This window comes from Grampus griseus, assembly GCF_964374135.1.
Source record: "Grampus griseus genome assembly, chromosome: 3".
NCBI classification, from domain to species: Eukaryota; Metazoa; Chordata; class Mammalia; order Artiodactyla; family Delphinidae; genus Grampus; species Grampus griseus.
In genome coordinates, this window is record NC_139019.1 from 1,250,923 (window position 1) to 1,259,244 (window position 8,322).

Here is an 8,322-nt window from a genome sequence, read left to right on the forward strand (position 1 = left end):
GGGATTTTCTGAGTAGGTTTCACTGATCCATGCCAGGCTAGGTGGCTGCAGCAGGAGGGTCCACTTTTCACGTGGATTTCTCTCTCACTTCTCAGGTACCTTGAAAGGGATGGCTGGAAGGCAGACCCATCTGGGCCTCTCATCCCCTCCGCTTGTCTAAAGGTCTGTCTAGATGATCTTTCCAGCAAAAGAGTTACACTTCTTCCATGGTTACCTTGGGCTCCAAGAGTGAGTTTTCCAAGAGACCAGAAGAGGAAGTTGTCATTCTTTTAAGACCTGGATTTGGAAAGTCACATCATTTCTCTGTGTTCTATTAGTCAGCAGTCACAGAGCTGGCCCAGGTCCAAGGGGAGGGGATATAGACCCCATTTCTCCATGGAAGGCATGTCAAAGAAGGTGACCCCATCTTTCATCTGCCAGAGCTAGTGACCATCACTCCTGAATTCAAAAGCAGGATGCATAACTTGACAATACGTTTTTCGACTTGTGAATTTTGTTCATACTGGATTTTTAGAAAGCTTCTTAGGTAAATATACAGTTAGTATTATAATCAACAATCCCAGGACTGTAGAGAAATTGTGACGAGAACATTGTGAGTGTCCCAGCAACTCTGGAGTGTGTGGTTGGGTGTCAAGTGCACTTTACCACTAGACAGTTTACGTGGGGTTGGAGATCTCTAAGAAACAAAGTGAAGACACTTCTTTGAGAATGGGAAGAGAATGTGCTTTTTACAAAGTTTTCTTTTCCAGAGATGGTGAGTTTTATTTTTTCTTGTCTGTATAGATGTTTGATTTGCTCTCGAATGTTCCAGCAGGGAGGGAGACTAGGAGAAAGCACAGAGTGCAGAGGTCTGTTTGGTGTCATCTTCTCCCTCATTTTCACCATCAGTGGTGAGAGCAGCACACTTCCTTGCAGAACTGAACTTAGAGGCGGGATCTTCTTCAGTTTTCTTTGGCTCAGGTGCAGATCTGGCATCTTGATCCTTTTTGCCATCTTTCCTCTCTGACCCCTTCCAGTGGTCTCTGTTCCCTCCATTTCCTGGACCATGGCTGGAGTTACCACTCTGGTCTTTTGGGACACTCACCCCATCTACTCTATTTTCATCTTTCCTTGCTGGTCTTCCCTCAGATGGTTGAGCTGGAACTGCTTTCCCTCCACCACTTGTAGGGGACTGCTGCTCTGTGTCTGAGCTCTGAGCTCGAACAGGAGGTTTAGAACTTTGCTTCACCCAAGCATTCTCCTTTGGTGGAGGGGCTGGCATTACCTTTAGAGGCTGTTCAGGTTTGGGAGGCTTAGAAGTTAGAGACTGACAGTTTTCCTCTTTATTGGGTATTTCATTTTCTAGAGACTTCTCACTCTTTCTCCTTCGTGCATTTCTGCCAGATGTGGCTGAGGTCCCAGCCCGTGATGACTCACTTCCTGTCCTCGACCATTCCCGTTCCTGAGTTTCTTCATTTTGCCAGCTTGGGTATCTCTCCAGAGGCCGTTGTTCTAGCTTTGGCTCATCCAGCTGATGTCGCAGTTTCTCCTGTTCCTTCTATAGTGGCTCTTCTACTTGTTCTGTAGCAGTTGTGCCAACAGGCTTTCCTCCTCCAAAGAGAGAGGCTGCTCGACTGGACTGGGACATGCTAGCAGAGGAATCGTCTTCCTTAGGAGTACTCCGAGGCTTTAGGTTCAGTTTGGGTCTTTGGGGGGACATCTATCATCATGCCTACAGTCATCCCAAGAGTATGCATCTCTGGAGCTCCATGACTGGTCATCTTGTCTGTCATATCTGTCTTTATAGCAGTCTTCACCTCCTCTGTAGACGTCATCCTATGGTACTCACTACCAAACGCTCTTCTGCCACTGCCCATCCTGGCATAGCAGCCTCTATTGTAATCTCTGCTGCCTCCGTGATCACAGCAATCTTGGCTCCATATCGATCCATGTCCTGGGGTGGGCCATCACGGTAACTGTCCCGATACCCATCACGCTATCGGTCTGAATAATAACGATCTCTATATTTGTCTCTAAGTCTTCATCACCTGTTCCAGGTGTGTGGCCATCAAAGCTGCAGCATGACGGGGCTCCAATCTGTATCTGTTTTTTCAGAATCCTGATTTCTGTCTCGGCTGAAAGAACAATCAGAATTCTCCTGTTACCTAGAAACTCTTCACTGAGGCTCAGGGCACTGAGCAAGGAATCCAGGTCCTCAAATTCAGCATAACTCAAACTTTTCAACCTCTCAGGATTGCTGGGTTCACCCAGTAGACACACTGCACTGATGTTTAATCCTCTAAAGAATTCCTTAATGGAGTCTTCTGCCGCATCATAGGGCAGGTTCCCTAGAAAAGCAGTGTAGGGTGGCAGTTCGGGAAGATGGCTCCAGTCAATGGCTCAGGCTCCCAGGCAGCCCGTGGAGCAGTGGGCAGGATGGAACGGTCATCTGGAGGTGCCCTATACACGTCATCATCATTACTCTGCCAGTGGTTGAGACATGTCCTTCTAGGTCGTCTGTTTCATCAGCTCAGCTATCTGGTTTGGGGACTTCTGCCACCATTCCCTCCATCCTCAGCCAGAAAGTCTGTCAGGGAGACAGTCTTCCCCTTCTTATTCTTCTCTTTTGCTGAGGCCGCCATTTGGGAGAGGGCGAGAGAATGCAAAGGCACAAATATTTTTATTGGAAACTCAGGTTTTAATCTATGCCAGTGATGAGCTTAGTGGTTTGTAACTGGTCCACCCATCACCTGGTTCGAATAACACCCATCTCCATTGATTGGCATTCTCAGCATTCGTGTCTACCTACTAGAATATTTCCCAGTTTCATTCCATGTGGTCTCTGAGCAGGAAACTCCTTGGCTGCACTTTCCTTATAGCATCAATACCTTCCTCAGTTTTCCTTACAACAAAAGAGCTAGAACAGCTCCCTGAGAACTCTCCCAGAAATGCCTCTCTGAGGGTTGATTCTCTTCTGAAGCCCTTTCAGGCTGGCTTTTTCTCTTTGACACCATGGATCACGTCAACCCCAGGATGGTTTTGTTGCAGGTGAGATCACACGACATATTTTAAAGCCTAGATGCAGGACTCAGACTTTCCCTTTTAGCTCTCATCCTTTCCTTAGGCCGATTTGTGCTTTGTTAGAACTCAGACTCCTCCCTGCTAAACATCGCATGAATTACTACAGCTGTACCTAGCTCAAGAGAAAAATGAGTTTTTAAATACATAAAACATTGTTGATGCAAAAGTAGTTTGGGTTTTAAAAGAACCTTGTCAGGGTTGGGATTTCACACATGGCAAAGCAGCTTCCTCGCTACCATCTATTGAACGTCAGCCCTCGACACAAGGGTTTGTTAAAAAACAAACAAACAAAAAAAACAAGCTCTTGTCCCCACTAAGAGTGCAGGTTTTATCTGTAGACATGGGCACTTGCTGGACCCTGTCCGAGCAGCGGGGGGATGGAGGCCATGACCTCCCTTGTCTGTTAAACTGACCAACCGAGGACAAGAATGAAGGTCACCTGGTCATCATGTGGGAAACTGTGGCTTTATTTAAAAGTGTGCACAGATATACGCGTCATCAGAGCAGAAAGACCTGGAGTCATCACCCAAACCCTTCCAGTGGATGCCTCCAGGGAGGGCAGGGCGTGGAGGAGAGGTTAGGACAAACACGTGGTCATAGGCTGTGAGTATCACTCAGCGACAACTAGGAGAAATTTGGGGAAGACAGGAACCAGAGCAGAGGGGACGGTGCTGGGGGTCTTCTAAGATGCCCCTGGAGATGCTGAGGTCCCAGCCCTGGTGTGACCCCCTCCCCTGAGTGTGACCCGTAACTGGTTCCTAGCGAACAGAAAGGATGCCATGAGGGGTGGCCTGGGTCTGTGCATCTAATGCAGGGAGCTAGTCAGTCTCCTTTAGTTTGATGGGTAGCGTACTTGGTCTTAATCCTACCATTTAATTTATTTTTTTCACATTAACTTTTTCCACATTTTAATGAAAAATTTTAAACACACGGCAAAATAGCAAGAATTTTGTGATTTTACAGCAAACACTTGTTCACGCACTGCCTCGGTTCTCGCACCCTTCCCTGTACTTCATGACACACCCTCGCGTCTACCCTGGTTCCGACGCATATCGAAGCCAGTAGAGACCTCCGTACACTTCCTCCTAAATTTTCAGCACACACGTTATTATCTAAAGTTCAGTATTTGTTTATAGATTTTTTAAAATTTGGAGATAAATATTATAAATATTTGTAAATTATAAAGAAAATGTCCTCATCTTAATGAACCTTCTCTGTGTTTTGATAAATGTATCCACCTGTGAAAACTGACCCTCTAAAAAGACAGGCATTTCTCCAGGCCATGAAGTTCCCTTGGCCCCTTCCCTGTCCCTCCATGCCCCGAGCCCCCCAGAGGCAACTACTGGCTTTTCCAGCTGCCTTGTTTTTCCAACCTAATTGGTCTCACCTCCTCTAGATCTTGGTGTGGAGTGGAGTCGATGTCGCCTGTGTGAGACCTCGTTCCCTCAGGGACTGCTTCTGACACTGACCCAGGTCCTTGTGACAGTAGGAGCGACTTCTGTGGTCTGAACACACTCCGCTGTCTGTTGTCTGCTCTCCCGTTGGTGGGCAGCGGGCCGCTTGGGTTTTGGGTGTCAGGAACAAAACTACGGGGAGCACTTGTGTACATGATGTCTTGTGGACACACACTCATTTCTCGTGGGGGAAGAGCCAGGAGAGGCTGTGCTGGTGAGTAGGTGAGTGTGTGTTTAACATGTAAAGGGCCGCGTCCCAAATGCGGAATGTCCCACTTCAGTGATGGCATAGCGTGGAGGTCATAGTCTGCATTTTCCTGATGATTAATGATGCCGCATACGTTTAATTGGGCTTATTGGCTATTCTCACGTCTTCTTTTATGAAGTGAGTCTTCAATTACTTCTGTATGAGGTTGTTCGTCTTATCATAGAGTTGTATGATTTCACTGTGCGTCCTCCAAACGGGTCCTTCTTAGGTATGTGCTTTTCAGATATTTTCTCTCAGTCTATGTTTGACCTATTCATATTCTTAATGGTGTGTCTTAACAAACACAAGTTTTACATTTTAATTATGTCCAATGTATCCATTTTTCTTTACAGTTATTACCATAGAAACCAAGAAACCTTTGCCAAACCCTAGGTCACAAAGTCTCACCTCATTTTACTGTCTATTTGCTGTGGCTTTTGCTGCTTCCCACCCCCGTTTTCCCATCTTCTATTAAATTAATACAATCTACTTCCTTCTTTTCCCGCCGTTGGTTTTAAATTCAGATCTAACTATAAATTGGATAAAGCTAATCAATATCTCTATGAATCACCTGATTGTACAGGGACCCTTAATTCCAGTCTCCCTTTCCCACCAGCCTATCTAAGAAACTAGTCATCTAGCACTTTTCTGTCTCCTTGTTATGAAACTCTCATTGAAGTTATCGAAGTTTGTCAATTTCCTTGGTTACCATCTCTCCCGGCCTCTTACCTCTTGAGCATGGGTTCAGTTTTTTCTTACTGACCATGCCCTTCGCTCCATCTGCAGGGGGGCTTCCTGAGTCTTACTGTCCTGTCTTTGAATGTGCCTTTATTTTCCCTTCAATCTGGAGGGGTGATCTGACTGCTCACTGATTTCCGAGTGGACAGTAGCCAATTTTCCCCTTAGCTCTCTGAGAGCGCCCTGCGGTCTTCTGGTGTCCCTGGTGGGGCGTTTGTGGCGGGTGGGTCCATCGCTGTGTGGGTGAAACTCCTCTTCTCACTGCTGCCTCTGAGAAAACACCAGCAGGCTCCCCTGAGCCATTCCCTCTCACTTTTTCTAGGGTATTTGACTCAATTTTTATTAAAAACTCTGTCTTTCTTTTATATTCACATTTTAATGGTTTTGATATTTAAATAATATAATTAAATAACAAATACAATTGCCCCAAACAACTTTGGAAATACACACAACTGACATGATTCATGACACACGACTGCAGGGGCAGATGAACAGGGAATCGGGAGAAGCGGGAACAGGGTGTGCTTTGGATGTTGGTCCACGTGCCTCGGCGCCAGAATGGGGCGTGTCTCAATCCGCTGACTGGATTCAAGGGTTCAGGTGGGGTTGCCTGAGAGACCTGCTTTGTCAGATGGCTCAATTATCGCCACTTTGGAGGGCATTCTTACTCTCTCGCTCTCTATTTCTCTCTCTCAACACTATAATATGTATTTTTTTAAGTGCTGGGCCAGTGCCCATGGTGTTTACTCTCTTCTAGTGGCTGGATTTTAAAGAACGGGAGCGTATCCTTTTCTTCCTTTGTTAAGTATCACTGAGTGTTTACCACGCGGCAGAGGCTCTACTGAACATTTGATTAATAGTATCTCATTTTTCTGTTATGGTAATTTTACATGTTGGGTTGTTATTCCTATTTCTGATGACAAAATGTAAAGCTTAGCCTAATTTAGGTTAATTTACCAAAGACTGCATAGCCCTAAACTACTATGGAATCATGCAGGTTAAAATTAGACCTTAGAAAACGCTGAAGGTTGCACAAGTGTGATCGCCCATTTCCCTGTCCTGCACAGCCCCTGGTGTTCAGCGCTCATGGTGGAGCCACGTGCCCGTGGGGAAGGAGGGACAGAGGGACGCACACTTCCTCCTTGCAGATGCTGGGGTGGAAACCAAGTGAGAGATAATAAAACGGCAACAAAGTTTAATGTGAGGACTCTGGTGGTTTTGAAATAAACCGTCACCGGCTCACCTGCAGGTCCTCGGAAGGTGGAAACAGGTCCCGCGGGCCCGCTGCTTTCACTACTCAGAAGCAGTGTCTTCTCCTTCCGGTGCAGGATGCCGACTGTTGGAGAAAGAAGTGTCTGCAGTGCACGCAGGAGAAGTGGGTGACCTTTCCACTCACTGTTTTAAATGCCCAATACGCACCATGACCTGGCATCCAGCTGTGACCTCCTTTGCACATCCCTGGTTAGAATGTGCAAAGGAGGCCCTTGTGTTCCAGCAGGCTCGGGCCATCATGTCTCATGCACCACATCACAGTCATAAAGCTGATGTTACAAATGCCAGACAAGAGCCTAGCACACGTCTTCCTGGTACCTGGCTTTACCTGTCCCAGGTATTGGCAGGGAGAGCCCGGGTCAGCCCTGACTCTGCAGTGGATCTAAGGAGGGTCTGGTCGGAGCAGCCTTTCTCCTGGGCACTGGCCCTTCCGCAGCCCCGGGGAGAGGAGAACCTTCCGCCCGCCCCAGCACAGATTCTGGAGTGGAGTGGGGGTCTTCACACAAGGGTCTGCGGAGGGGTGGGTGTCCCAAGTCCACGAAGACTAGTTTGTGGCCCATCAGCCTCAGCCTCTGTTTCTATGCCATCTGACGTCAGATAAACAGACGCAAACATTAACAGCATGTCCTACCTACCACATGTGGAGAGGTGTGTTTTCAAAGCCTTGAACTTTGCAGTTTTCTCCTTTGCCTCTGATGCCACGCGAGGGCTCCTTCAGGAGTTCGTGAGCCAGAGCCTGCGAGTCCGGCCCTGCGTCTGGAGCTGCGTGGACCTCAGGCTGACTGTTACCTCCCTCATCTGGTGACCTCACCCCTCACCTCAGGGCTCAGAGGATGCCTCCTGCCACCGTGTGGTTTGATTTCTTCAGCTTCTGCCCATCTTTGTCGGGTTGTTTATTCCCACATATCAGACCGGATGGGGACCTTCTGTTCACTCCATCCACACTTGTATTTCTGGATCAAAGTGCTGCAGCTGACAGGGCTGGGGCAGCCGGGGGGTGCGTGGTACCCACCTGCCAGGGCAGAGATGCTGTCGGAGCTGCATCTATATTGGGCAGGATGCTGGGAACAAAGAAGGTGGTCCTTCAGCCCAAGAGGGCTTGAGGTTAGTGTCCATGCGATTTTGAAAAGCAGCCACGAAACCGGCAGCCTCTTAAATGCACGTGTGCACGCCCAACACCCCGCAGAGCTCACGTCCTGGGTCCTTCCTTAGAGCATTTGCAGTAAATGTTTGTATTTATTTATCTGCGTCGCTGTGTCTGAGTGGGACCACTTTCTTCCGCCTGAGGACGGCGTCCCGTGTTCTCCTGGAGATGTGACTTTGATGCCTTTTTTTTTTTCTTTTTGTGGCCACGCCACACGGCATGCTGGATCTTACTTCCCCGACCAGGGATTTAACCAGTGGCCCCCAGAAGTGGAAGGGCTGAGTCCTAACCCCTGGATCACCAGGGAAGTCCCTTTGATGCCCTTTTTCTAGACACTTCTCTAGGGTCTCTTTCTTTTTCTTTCACTTTTGAAGGGTATTTTTTTTTTCTGGGAGTAGAATTTTAGG

General features: G+C 47.7%; 1 pseudogene across 1 annotated transcript; it reads right to left on the minus strand.

The window, feature by feature from the left end:
* Window positions 1-823: 823 nt before the first annotated feature.
* On the minus strand, window positions 824-2,621 carry LOC309820949 (eukaryotic translation initiation factor 4B-like; annotated as a pseudogene). The gene has a single exon. The product of its transcript is annotated as a eukaryotic translation initiation factor 4B-like (transcript).
* Between the last annotated feature and the right edge of the window lie 5,701 nt (window positions 2,622-8,322).